General features: G+C 35.6%; 1 protein-coding gene across 1 annotated transcript in view; it reads left to right on the top strand.

The window, feature by feature from the left end:
- The first annotated feature begins 4,825 nt into the window (after positions 1-4,825).
- The window catches only part of DLC1 (DLC1 Rho GTPase activating protein), a 213,471-nt gene continuing 204,522 nt past the window's right edge, over positions 4,826-13,774 (top strand). Inside the window, exon 1 of the mRNA XM_030491470.1 lies at positions 4,826-5,206. The gene's annotated coding sequence lies outside the window, so the exon portion shown is untranslated. The remainder of the gene's footprint in view (positions 5,207-13,774) is intronic.

Here is a 13,774-nt window from a genome sequence, read left to right as displayed (position 1 = left end):
TAACTCATGTGGTAACCACAATACCTTTGTACAGCGCTTGAAAACAGAGGACAGTTGCTTACATCTTCATGCTTTACTTTTGCTTGAAATTTGTGGTCTTTAAAATGAAAATTGTCTCACAGACTTGATTTAAAAATTAGTAATTGCTTGAAAGACATCCCCAGCATAGGAGATAAAAAGTCTTCACAACAGGAAGTGTGAGATATAGTTCAGCAATATACAGCTTTCTGAGTTTCTTGCCAAGTTATGCCAGATACACTGATTGCTTACTAGAAGGCAGAAGCAAGGCTAGAATCTGGATAGCATATTCCAGTGAGACTGGAACCACTTATTCTTTGATTAGCTCTTGAAACTGCAGTTTAACTTCAGTTTACATCTCCATGTAATGGTATCAGTCAAATAGCTTTGCAATATCTTGCTGCACTTTCGTGTTATTTATCTAGAAACCTGAAGATGCAGATTGTGACAGTTTTTATTTCCATGAGGACTGCAGTAATTGTACTCTTGCAGGTTTTGTCATCAGTTTGTCAACGCAAGAAAAGGTGTGTTCATCAACTAGCATTTCAACTAACAGGTACACTTGAGAGTTAATTTGAGGAAAGTTTCATTTCACTTAGGACATTGAATTGCATCCACCTTTAGTGTTTACCTGAAGTAATTTCTTATGAAAATTAATGAAGAAAAGTTTATAAAATAATAGCACAGAAATTCCTACCAATATTTGAAGCTTGTAAAAGAGTGAGATTTGTTTGGAGCAATGGATAATAATCCATACCATGAAAATGTATGAAATGTAAGAAACTCAGACAAGCACACTTTAAATAGCCTAATATATTATAAACAAAATCCATCTTTTGGTCATTCAAACCTGAATGTGAATGGTCAAAAAGTCCTAAACAGGAAATAGAACAAACAGTACTAAAAATAGGTAATCTGCATAAGGATTATCACCAACCCATTTTGGAAGTAATTTCATTCTTTTAATCAGTGTTAACCCTCATTTGGCATATTATTTTGGTGCTTGTGCCTACCTTGGGAGCAGCTTCAGATTTCAGAGTTTCTTATGTGGAAAAAATAGGAGCTTTGAATAAAAACTGAAATGGCTTTAACTTTTTTCTTTCCCTTTGATGCCTTAATGATAACTTTTATTAACATGTCACTGACAACTTCTTCATGAAATGTCTTGGCATGAACAAAATAATATATTTGATACAGTATGAAATGAGAAAGTATTAAATACTTCATGAAATTGGGTAATTTTATTATGAAGCAAAAGCAAATATTGAAACTTCAAAAATGATTAAAAAATAGAGCTGTCTGCCTCTGTCTTGCTGTACTTTCAGCAGTTTCCTCGTGTATTTAAATAAAATAAGATGCATTGGTTTTTTCTTATTCTTTAGTCATTAGGGGAAACATCTCAGGTTGAACTACACTCTTTAGGGGGAAAAAAGGAAGATGTCAACAAAAGCTTTTATGTTTTTCTATGATGCATGTAGCAACTTGTATTGCTTAAGACAAATGAGTGTAAGACTTCAGGTGCACTTTTAGTTTGATTTAAAATCAGAAATTTCCAGAAGGTAAATTCTAACAGTATAGCCAGTCTGACTGCAATTGAAGTGCATTTTATCACCACATACGAAATACTGCAGTGCTATTAACTTGTCTGATTAGTGAATTACTTTATCGTTACTCCTCCATTCCTCTACTTTTTTCAGTTCTATTGATTTTCCAAGGCCCAACAGAATTAAGATTTTCAGACTTAGATGTTCTGATTCCATGTGTTCATTCTTTTCTTTTTTTTCACCATAAAATACTGCTATATGCTTTTTTTTAATTGTCATTATTATAAAGTTCTATTAAAGCAGCTTAGAACTAGTATTTCAAGCTCTGGTTATTCTCCACCTTTCTGTAAATGAGATAGCAGGAGATGACAATATAGGAGACAGCCTGTCCCCAGTTTTCTTAGGAAATAGGCATTGTCTACGATGTCCTTCTTTTCTCTTTTTAGCTATTCATTAAGTGTTAGAATATTTGAAAACAAGTTGACTTTGTGAAGCTGTTTCACAGAGCAGTCCATATCTTAATAATTTCATAACATTCAAACATGTCCTCACTTACATATTGACAATGTCTTATTCCTTTGACCAGCTTCTGAAAAAAAACCCCAAACCAACCAAACAAAAAACCCAACAAGAAAACCCCCAAAACAACCAAATCCCAAATTATTTTTTTTATTAAATCAAAACTTCCTGATGGAATATAAAGTAACATTTAGATGAAGAAAAATAATTAGAAAAAAATAATTAAAATTCTGTCTTGAATTATCTGCTTATTTTTTGGAACTGTGTGTTTCAATTTTTCATTACTCTTTTTGGTATTATAAAACCTAAGATTCTTAATAAATTTTAACTGTAAGAAAACTAAAGGCTTTTTGTTTTGTTTTTATCCCCATAAAAATAAATTTTAGAATTGTGCATTCTATGCAATTGCATAATTGCAAATAAAATGTGTACCTTTGCAACATGTAATTTATTCACTGACTTCTAAATTGGAAATATTTCCAGAAAATAGTACAAAACACTTTACAGTACAGTAAAAGTTATGTATTCGGTTCTCAGGCTAGCCAAATATAGTGAAAAATAATTCTGAAAAGTTATTTACCTCTGGGGCTACGCTTCTGTCTGTGCAGAGGTTACCACCACATACGCTATTTTCTTTTCTGTGCTTCAAAGACCTTAATCTTTGAAGATGAAAAGGTTAGGCTGGTAAGTCATTCCACTTAAGGTTGCCTACCTCTGCTATCCATGTACGTGAAAGCATTGAGAAATATTTGAAACACACTTCTATTTGGTTCCATGTAATTTTGCAACTAACTTTTAAAGTTAATGCTGTAATAGTAAAGATGAAAAAAATGCATATATAAAATTACACGTGCTACAATGAAGACCACATTTGGCAAATTTAGCAGACTTTAGCACAAAGTTCCTCATGCTGAGGAACTAAAGCTTGACAAATTATCTCCAGATATAGTCATATTAGTGGGAGCTGGAGACAGCCCTACAAGGCTGGCTTTTCTTTGACTGAAGAAATGCCCTCGAGAAGACTCACTTGAGCTAACGAAGGCATTATATAAACAGTTAAAAGGCAGTTGTTTGAGGCTGGTAGAATGCTCATGTATCAGCAGTTAGTAATTATGAAGGTTTCCTATCTCCTTTCAGGGTAAATATCCTGTCCCAGTTGAGTCAGGCTTGCTGAATGGAGACTCTCTCATCACTAAATGTTCAGACACTATTTTGTGTAATGTAGCATGTGTTGTGCGATGCAGTGTCTTACATCTCCATTTTTATTGTTCTCTCTGAAGACAAGCCAAAGGCCAAAGATTCCAATCAATAACCTGATTAGTAACTGTAAAATCATTTACTCAGAGCAATAATTAATAAAAAGCATTTACGCTGACTGAAGGGGTCATGAGAAGGTAAATGATGTATGACTGACTCACGTGAGAAGAGGATTAAATTTAGCAACAGCACTTCTTTAAAAAAAAAGGAGGGGGAGGAGGAGGAAGAGTTAGCTTTATGCTCTAGTTTGAAATCATACTGATCATTACCATTATGATTCACATTAAATAAAAACTGAGTATTTCACCTAAATATAAGACCAGCTACCAAAGATGGTTTCTGCATGTGTTTATTAGTAGAATTTGTTATATGCATAGCTAATATTTATTATTAATAGATCCACTAATTAAAGCCATGCTAGCAATTTCCATCAGCTTACCCTCAAACTTCTACAGAGCTGTCCGTCTGGTTTTAATCAAAACCAAATGGTAATCCAAGTTCTCAGGCTGGAACAGCTAAGAGGAAGTCATTCAGAGGAGGCAGAAGAAAGCAGAAAAGATAAACAGATGATATTCGCTAAATTTGTATACAGCAACGGATATAGATGCTGTGGGTTACTCTGGAGATGTGATTCAGGCACCCTGTCAAACTGGAACGAAGTAGTTACAAGTGTTTTATGTCAGCAAAATACTAATATGATCAAGATGGAGTCTGTCCTTTTGCTTTTGCAGAGCTGGATTTGTGTGACTCTGGAGGATTCTCAGAAGAGTTAAAGCAACATATACTGCTGCCTGCAATATGGCTGTGCTTAAACTGTAATGTTCATTTTTTCATATCCAGCTTATTTTTCAAGTAGGAATACAATTTTAGTGTATGCGTGTAAATGGTATCTATCAAACTGTGCATATTTGCTCACCAGAATAGCACTAAACCCTTTGTCAATGCAGCATGTTAATTGAGCTTAGACCATCTTGTTCTCTGCCTGTTTCTCACTACCTGGTGCCAAAGACCAGGTGTTTCAGAGATGTTCTCCTCTTGTTCTGGATAACTATTATCTTTGTATGAACAGTAGAGATGCATAAAATATATTTTGACAGAAAAATATAGAAAAAAACACAAGGGAGGGGTTTAAAAACACTTTTACATTATGTAACTGTAGCACTGATATTTCTGTTTGACAGAAGTAGCCCAGCAGTGTATTAGGCTGAATGTCTTGAAATGCTCAGTCCTGTCTTCTTTTCTGCCTCCCCATCTCTGTGCTCTCTCTCCCTTTCCCTCTCTCTGGCGCAGGCAGGCAGGCAGGCAGGCTTGCTGTCTCTCTCTCTCTCTCCCTCTCTCTCAAAGGCAGGAAATACTTTTCAGGCAATCTGGGCCTGGTTGTTGAGGCCCCTTTCACAAAACATCAGTCTGAATTTAGTAGACAGAAGTCACTGGGAAAAGCTTGACAGGCTCGTGCTTAGTTAAGGCTCCCTCCAGCTGCAGAGGGTGTTTTTGTTAGAATCACACATTGAGCAAAACTGTTCAGAATAGAGCAATGATCTCAGTAGCGAATCTGAACTTTTATGCTAGCAGGAGCTAACTGGGACTGGTCTCGTTTGTTTGTTTGTTTGTTTGTTTGCTTCTTCATTTTGGGTGGTTGTTTTTTGTTGGTTTGTGGGTTTTTTCCTTTTATTGACCAAAGATTTTAGGAAGGTTGTGTACGAACTCCAGATTCTCTTCATCTAGGTAAGGCTGTCTTGGAATTCCTTCTGTACTTTAAACTATCAAAAGATTGAAACCAGTTTTTAGAAAAGAAAGAACAGAAAAGAGACAAGCAGTATCCAGCATTGGAGCGTTCTGCATTCAGGATCTCAGCACTAAAACTGGAGGTAAATAAAATTATAATCTTTTAAAATGTACATTTAGTTGTAGACTGTGACAATTCTGTTTATGAAAATGCACCAGATCTAGAAAAAAATCTTTTTGTGCATATTTCTTCATCTTTTAGAAATATGCTGGGTACACTGAACTTTGTTTATTTGCATTCATATATAAATAGAGCTGCATGGTCTTGCTTGCATATTTTTTAATGTACATTAAATAGGACAGCTAGATGTGTGAACGATTTCTTTTTTCACCTCCTTTGCCAACAGGGAGGGCATTTAGGGCTATGTTTTTTTCCCTCTCCCCCCACCTTTCCTTCGCTTCCCTCCAGCAATAATGATGATGATGAATGTTTTAGGTAGATACACCAGTTATACCTCTGCTGGGCTTGGTCTCTAGCCTTTTCTCAGTCCTAGATGAAATTTGTGGTATAACTGACAATACAGTCTTAAGTGTGTATGCTCTAAATCTGAAAATCCAAGGTTTATTTCTTGGCATTAGCTAAATTAGGTTATTTTTAGTAACCTATGATTAGGTACACTTTTTGGGGTGTGCTGTGCTAGCATTTAGAAGAGGGAAAGCAAGATTCAGTAAATGTCAGCTGACTAGAAGTTTTGGTGAAGATGTATGAATTTATTCAGTGTTTTTCTTAACCTAGCAAACGATTAGCTATTAAAAATAACAAGAATCTGCCGTTCAGGAGTTTAGGGGGAAATTTGGGATATTGTCTTTAAATGATGTGTGTATGGAGCTGCTGCTATGTTATATAAAAGTGTGATTTAATTATTCAATTGTTATGGACATCAGAAGCATTTTTCAGTACAATTTACATAGTATCCTTTGTCTTCCTGAAAATCAGAAAGGACAGCTGTTGCTTATAAGTAATATGAGAGATTCTTTTTTCAGTGCCTCAGTAAGTCTCCACATAGTTATTGGTCAGATTGATAACTAATTAGGAGTTATCTGTTCATATTTTTGAATAAGTTTTTAACTCTGTTTTTATTGAATTTTTTTTTTTTTCCAAAATGGTGCGTAATAGAATGGCTTTGTGGCATGAAAGGGCATGAAGGACCAATAAATACTCCAGAATGGGGTCAAATACCTCCAATGCTATAGATTGAAAATAATACTCTTCACTGCTATTTGGGTGGAAGAAAGTTGTTCATGGTGGTCAAAAGCAGCTCTGGGTTGTGAAGGGCAGAGGTCTGAAGGGGACAGGGAACAGCTGATAGGCAGCAAATTGTTCCTGGATATGTTCTGGGGTGAATATTTTAAAACCACAGTTACTCATTTGCTTATGGAATAGCCTTCCCCAGTTTGGTGCCCTGAGCTGGAAGAGTTGTGGTATGTAGGTGGTGAGACTGAGAAGCTGAGAGGAATCTGAATGGCTGAGTGGTTGTGCCACTCCCGTGAAATTTGTGATGGAACTTTGATATCTCAAGGGACTTGGTGTTAGTGGCTTTTACTGCACTGTATTCCCATACTTGCTCCTGCAAGTATGCATGTACGTATTTTGTGTTAGCAAGTACTCTAGTTAAACAGAAATACCAAATAATAAAAATAATTATTCTATGTCAAGGGGTCCTCTTTTGCAACACTGTCTTCTGGGTTTTAAAGGATATAGTGACCTCATCTGAACTCACTTGCAGATGAAAATATACCTGAGATACTTGAACTATAGGGTAGACAATAGAATAGAACCCACAAAGTATTTTCTCATTTAACTCCGAAGTTTCTTGCAAATTGTAAGAAAATGTAACACGGATAGACGCCCACCTTTCTGATATATAAGTTTTACTTAAAAGTCCTGAAGACAAATCACTGTTCAACTCTCGGTTCTACTTAGTTTGATTTCTCTGTTATATTAATCTATATTTGTTTTTTAAGATATTGTTGTTCAAGAAAAAGAATTAACAGAAATTCTACTGTCTAAAACAACCCTGAAAATTATTTTTTATATATATATAGCAATAACAAACATGGAAAATCACCATTGAATGGTTTAGGTTAGACGGGACCTTAAAGATCATCTAGTTCCAACCCTCCTGCCATGGGCAAGGACACCTTCCACTAGATGAGGTTGCTCAAAGCCCCATCCAACCTGGCCTTGAACACTTCCAAGGATGGGGCAGCCACAGCTTCTCTGGGCAATCTGTTCCAGTGTTTCACAACCCTCACAGTAAAGATCAGCTTCCTAGTATCTAATCTGGCTCTACCCTTTTTTGGTTTTAAGCTACTCTTGCTTGTCCTATCACAGCTTGCTGTTGTAAAGCTTTCTTGTAGGCCCCTTCAGGTGCTGCAAAGGCTGCTATGAGGTCTGCCTGGAGCCTTCTCTTCTCCAGGCTGAAAAATCCCACCTTCTTCTCTTTGTCCCTTTAGAAACATTAATGTTCTTAATCTGAAACATGAAAATAGACCAAGTAACTATATCAGATGGTTCCTTTGAACAATTAATTAAGCACCTGAATTTATAGCTGCAGCCTTGAGAAAAATGAATGTAAGTGCTTACATTCATGTAATAGAAATTTTGCAAATAGCTTTCCTTCATGATAAATTTATGTGCCTGTAAACTTACTTTGTTTTGGTCCTTGTACCTGTTGACCTCCACATTAAATTCCATAAGTGCGCTTTAACAAAATAGGTTTGTATATTTGGGCCTTCAAGATCTCGGTAACACAGCACAAAATGTATTCCCTCCTTAAAGAAAATTAAAAGCAAAGGTAACAGCTTGGGTAGGTAGTTTTTGAATAACCAGGGCTTACAGTTATTCTTTTAAAAGAATCCTTAGGTAGTGGAACAATAGGAGGATACCCATTTTGGCTTTTTTCTAAGTCTCAAAAGTGAATTAATTTTATTTTTTTTTAACTCTCAGAAGTGCTAAGCTCACTTTTTATATTATATTTTTCTGTTGTTCTTAATGTTAATTTTGTTGCTGAAACGTATCTTCTTTGACATAAAGCTTCCCTGAGGAATGCAGTAGCAGAAGGAGGAAGAGAAATTACAAATGGTTTTCTCTTTTCTCAGAAAGGAGATGTATTTTAGAGCATTCTCCTTTCTGCTTTTAGTCATCTGGTTCCATTTTCTTTGTTTATTTGTCTGTAGAAAAAAAGAAAATATGTTTTTCATGTTGGTGTTCTGTTCCTTTTACAAAAGAAAAAGAAAAAAGACAAAACTGGTGTAACATACTGGCAAAAGCAATTGAAATAACTTATCCAGAAGGGCTAGATCTTGGTTTCCTTCCTAATAGCAAAAAGCCACTAGAAGTTTCTGGTCCAACTCTTCACTCAGATTGAAGAACTAGAGCAAGTAGCTCAGGATCTCCTCCGCTTCGATTTTAAAGAACTTCAAAGATGTGATCAGTGCGAATACTTAGTAAGGACTTTATGCCTGTCTGTATACACAGGTGTAGTTTTTAGATCGTAGAATCATAGAATACCAGGTTGGAAGGGACCTCAAAGAATACCTGGTCCAGACTTTCTAGGAAATATGTGTGTGTGTATACAGGTATTTGTACACGTATACATGTGTATGTGTGTGTATATGTATGAAAATTATACTCTGAACCAAATTTATATAGATTTTTCACATACAAATACCATGTATAGTAGGATTGTGAGTATTATTTATATGGAAATAATTACCAATATTGAATGTGCATATGGTTTTGGGCTGCTGACTGCGCCCGTATTTTGTCATTGATATTTGTTGATGCTTTCAGAAACTACTTAAGAACAGTCTGTTGGTAGAGAATTTCATATCCACTGTTACCACAATTGCTTGTTTCTCTTGAATGAGGAAAATTGCTTAAGTTGAAATTAGAAATGCCTGGAGTTTTATTTCTGATATGTTGCACATCAGTCACATTGAACACAAATACAGAGGTTTGCCTTAGGCTGTATGTATTTACATTAAAACCAATTTAACTCATACAATGTGCTCTTTACTTCCAGCCTTCACTTCCCTCTAGGCATTCTCTTTCTTACTCAGGCTTGTAATATTTCCTGTTTGTTTGTCAAAATCCATCAGGTTTAGATGAAATGCCCTTGAACTCTAAGAAAGTTTGCAAACTTCTGTTACTGCTGAATCTCTTGTGGTTCTCCCACCCTCTTGCTCACTCTTTATCATCTCTAGGCTTTCCAGGGTAGCTAGGTCTTATAAGTGAGAGTTTTGCACTAGACCGCAACCATGAAAAAATGCACTTTAACACTAGAATAAGTAAATGTTCAAATGTGAGCATCACTGTGCATGTAGAATGTTTGCCTCATGATCCAAAATTCCACTTTGTAGAAGTCAGTCAGTCGTGAGGTTCAAAAAGAAAAGTTAATTAGACTGAGAAGTGAAGAAAATCTAGAGTAGTATGAAGGATTGTTGCAAAGTGCTGTTGTGTTAAGGGAGCTAACAGAAAACGGAAGAGGCTAGATGAACCAGTGAGAAATTTTCCTAACCAAAGCAGTTGGGGTTACATTATTACAGCTTTATAACTGCAACTTATTAAAAAGCATCCAACAACGTTAATTTTGTGTTATCTTTGCTAAGACCATCACAAAGTATGAACTTGTTTTCTTCTCCTCGTGAATTTTCTCCCACAAGACACAGACATGTAACAGGCAAGGAAGACTTGCTTTGGATTCACTGGTTCAGTATGGAGCATTTAACCCTCCGCTTTGGAGCAGTCCTCAGAGGCTCAAAATACTGGAAGTTGAACTGTTAGGTTTAGTACACACTTTTTTTGTCTGCAAGTAAATGGCAGATAGCTCTATTTTGCTTGAATTGTTTGTCTTCAGATAATTCTGTTTTATCAGAGAGAGGTGGCAGCTCTCAATAGTAAGTTTTTGCTGAAATGATGGTTTCAAAGAATTGTACCCTCCACAGAAGAAGCTGGACTTGGAGGATTCCTTGTGCAGAGACAAATCTGCATTTTAGTTCCATTAAATAGCTATGTGCGGATGCCAGCTATGTGCAGATGCTGGTTTCAACTTAGAAACCTTGAGTCACTGTCAGCTTAATTGGTTATATAGCTAAAGATTTTAAAAAAGCTTTTGTATGTTGTGTGAGAGTTGGTAGCTGGTAAAGGAAATAGAACTGAATTAGTTTTAAAATAGAGCAAAGATGTCTGCAAGATGTCAAGAGTCGTCTGTTTTATTTTTCCTGTACTCATGTACTTAGGAGTAATTTCCAGGGTTGGATGTGTCTTTCCAGGCGAGCTACAGATGCTGGATAGGAGAGTATAATCACAAAATCAGGATACCAGCTGATAAGCTTGGAATTGAGGTCTCTCTGGACATACTATGGAGAAGGTATTTTAACTATGACTACAGTCATATTTACATTATGACTATTAGAGAGGCAGAGAGGAAGAGGGTAAAGAGGTGAGATACAAACACACTGTAGAGAAGTCCTTTGAAGAATAATCTTCCTGAATTCTAAAATAAGAATATTATAATGAAAAATGGTCAATTGCAAGGTTTTGTTCTGATGCGGACTTCCCCCACCCCCCCCCCCACCAGTTTAACCAACTTGGGAGACTAAATTTTTACATTCACTTCCTTGAAGGAAGTGGACTTAGGTCCTCCAGTGCATTTACAAATCCTTCAGTGTGGATTAGATTTTATTTCACCCTTAGTTTCAAAGAAATACCTGGAAAAGCAGCCATTTTGATTAATTTTTGCTTTTCACATCTTCAGTTACATTCCAGAAATATTTGCTCAGTTTGTTCTCAGTACTTTTTTACAGGTGCATCAAAATGAGATTTCAAATGATACTGATCACGGTTCATTCCCACCAAAAAGCTCAGCCATGTTAGCAGTCATTCTCTCTAGGCTCTTGATGATAAAGAATTTGTCTTTATTGATGGGAGAAAATAATTTTCAGCTCTTTATTTACAAAATATGTACAATAATGTCAAAAATACTTTTTAGTCCCATCTGCAGTAGGAATGAGAACTTGCCCCATACTATCCAGTAAGCAGATTGGTTGCCTAAAAGCCATTGTCAAGAGTGCCTCAGATTTCAGAGCTCATGGCTATAACAAGCACTAGGAACTTTTCTTTAAATTGAAACACTGTATTAGAACCTTAAATCTACAAGGCATCTGGAAAACAATCTGGTTAATTTATATTGTTTCAAAAGGACCTCCTGTAGATAGAAAATAAGTTTTTCACGAGACTTGGCTAAAAAATGGAATTTCTTCTATCCTGAATGGGGAGGGGTGGGGGGGGGGAAATGTGTTTGGGAAAAAATTACCCTAATTAAGGGCCAGAATAATAGCCATATTTTTCTGGGTTGCCATGTTCTGTGGGGTGGTCTTTTCTCATTTCATGTCTTCTTTTCGAGACAGTTTGAGGTAAGGAAGAGGGGGAAAGGAGATGTGAAGAGTCTGCCACCTAAGTTATTTTTAATGTTCTCTGAGCATGGAGAGGAGAAATGATTTGGGAGGAAGGATTACAAAGATGATGAAATTTCCATATAGAACACCTCCATTTTTTGAGACAAAAAAAAAAAAATAGGGAAAGAAAAACCCATGCAAAGACAAGAGTCCAAACCCTTTCACCTTCACATTACTTGTCTTCATTCCAAAGAAAGAAGCATTTTGTTGAAGTCAGGATGGTATAATACCTTTCATAATACTCAATTTTTAATATCAGCAGACTCACAGATGAGAATTGCTAGATATTATGGCTCTGATTTTCTTCTAAAAAAGAATCTATCTTTTTGGTTTAAACCCGCTTCTCTTTCTTGTGGTCAGCTGTAAATTCAGTGTCTCTTGTCACTCTGCAATGATGGACTCTGCTGTGGTGATGGATTATTATAACGGCTAATAGAATGTAATGCTGATCATCAATATATAAAAATGCCATTAGCAAAATTATAGTGAAGTAGTATAACTATATTATAAATATATGAAAGAATAGCATTTATCTGTTTTATTGACTATTCATCAATGCAAAACAATACAAAAATAAGGTTTTGTATTTTAAATTGTCTTTTAAATTGGTTTTGATTTGATAATTAAATTGGGTGTAAATAATATAGATCTGAAGTAAGCCTGAATAACTGTGGATCAGTTTGGATCCTGTCATTTCCCCTTTCTCGACCTTGAGCAAGAGGCTTAGCTGATCTGAGGCTCAGCACTGGAAATGAACCAAATACAAGTGCAACCAAGCTAAAACCCTCTGTAATCACATGTTGACTACAAGTGGAAGCCCTTCTTTCTATAATGAGCACTGGTAATGCAGCTACTTTTTGAGGAGGAAGTAAAGCAACTCCCTGCTGGTTTATGTTTTCTAACAATAAATTAAGGCATATTGACAAAGTTTAGGCTCATATCTTAGGAACCAATAATATTTTCACAAAACAAACAAGACTTTGGATGTCTCTGAAACAGCAACTTACCAACTTAACTTTATAGTTTGGGTTGTTTAACATATTGAAATAATACTGCTGGACAGTATCACAATTTTTGTAACGTTAAATGTGTTTCAAAGAAAGAATGTTAACAACCCTAACAGTATTAAACATTTTCACTGACAGTAAACTATAATGAGAATATCTGACATATGTCAGAATCTATAAAGGAGAAAAGAAAATAGCTTACTTACAGGAATAATGAAACTGATCTCCACAGGAAAGAGGAAACCCTTACCAAGTCACAAGAATGACTACAGGTACATGGCTTGACTAGCTTCTTGTGTGTTTTTTCTTTTTTGCAGTGTATAACTAGTATTTACTTTACATTGCAACTTCTATTTGTTTACATGCATAAGCAAAACAAACAAAAAAATCCTATTTCTGATTTTTGTTGGATTTGGGTTTCTTTCCCTGGTTGGTAGGAGATACCATAGAGGCTTTTATTGTGCATTAATAGTCTGATAGTTTTATAACTGCATGTCATTATATTTATTGACAGGGAATTTTATCTCCTACCTCTCCACTGCAATTGAGTCCCTCTGTATCAATAAGAAACTTAAACAAACAAACAAACAAACAAAAAACCCCCCACAAAAAACCCAACCCCCAAAACCCCACAAACAAGCCAAACCCCACATATATTCTCACTTTTGGTTTTCTGTTTTCCTTTTTCTTTCTTTTTTTTTTTTTTTAATTTTCATTCTTCATTAGATTTTCACCTAATTTACTCTCAGAACAATGACAAACAAGCTGTAAGGAAAGAGAGGGGTTAGGATTTTAATTTTTGTCATTCATTTTTAATTTATTTTTTTGTCTCATAAGTTCTGCAGAGTGAAGCATAAGAGAAAAGATTAGGTGTCTCTATAGTTATATGGATTGCATTGATTTGAGTCCTTTAATTCTTTCTTTTTTTTTTTTCTTTTTTTAATCAAAACCATATATATAACATACCTGAGACAGGCAGTTTTAATATAACTGTTTGCCTTAGCATAAGCAGGACTTCCTTAGCCTTTCCTGAAAAATGAGATTGTCAGGTATGCATCATATACTTTTACAGAAGCCCCAACTCTTCTGTTGAAGTCAATGGGACTTGGTGTATGGATGTCAGTCAAGTATTAATTATTTACCACCTTTCTCTGCTATACAAAGACCATACTTCTATTTCTG

This window comes from Strigops habroptila, chromosome 7 (assembly GCF_004027225.2).
Source record: "Strigops habroptila isolate Jane chromosome 7, bStrHab1.2.pri, whole genome shotgun sequence".
In the NCBI taxonomy this organism is placed as follows: Eukaryota; Metazoa; Chordata; class Aves; order Psittaciformes; family Psittacidae; genus Strigops; species Strigops habroptila.
The sequence above is the reverse complement of the archived record's forward strand: the minus strand, read 5'-3'. Positions and strand labels throughout refer to the sequence as shown.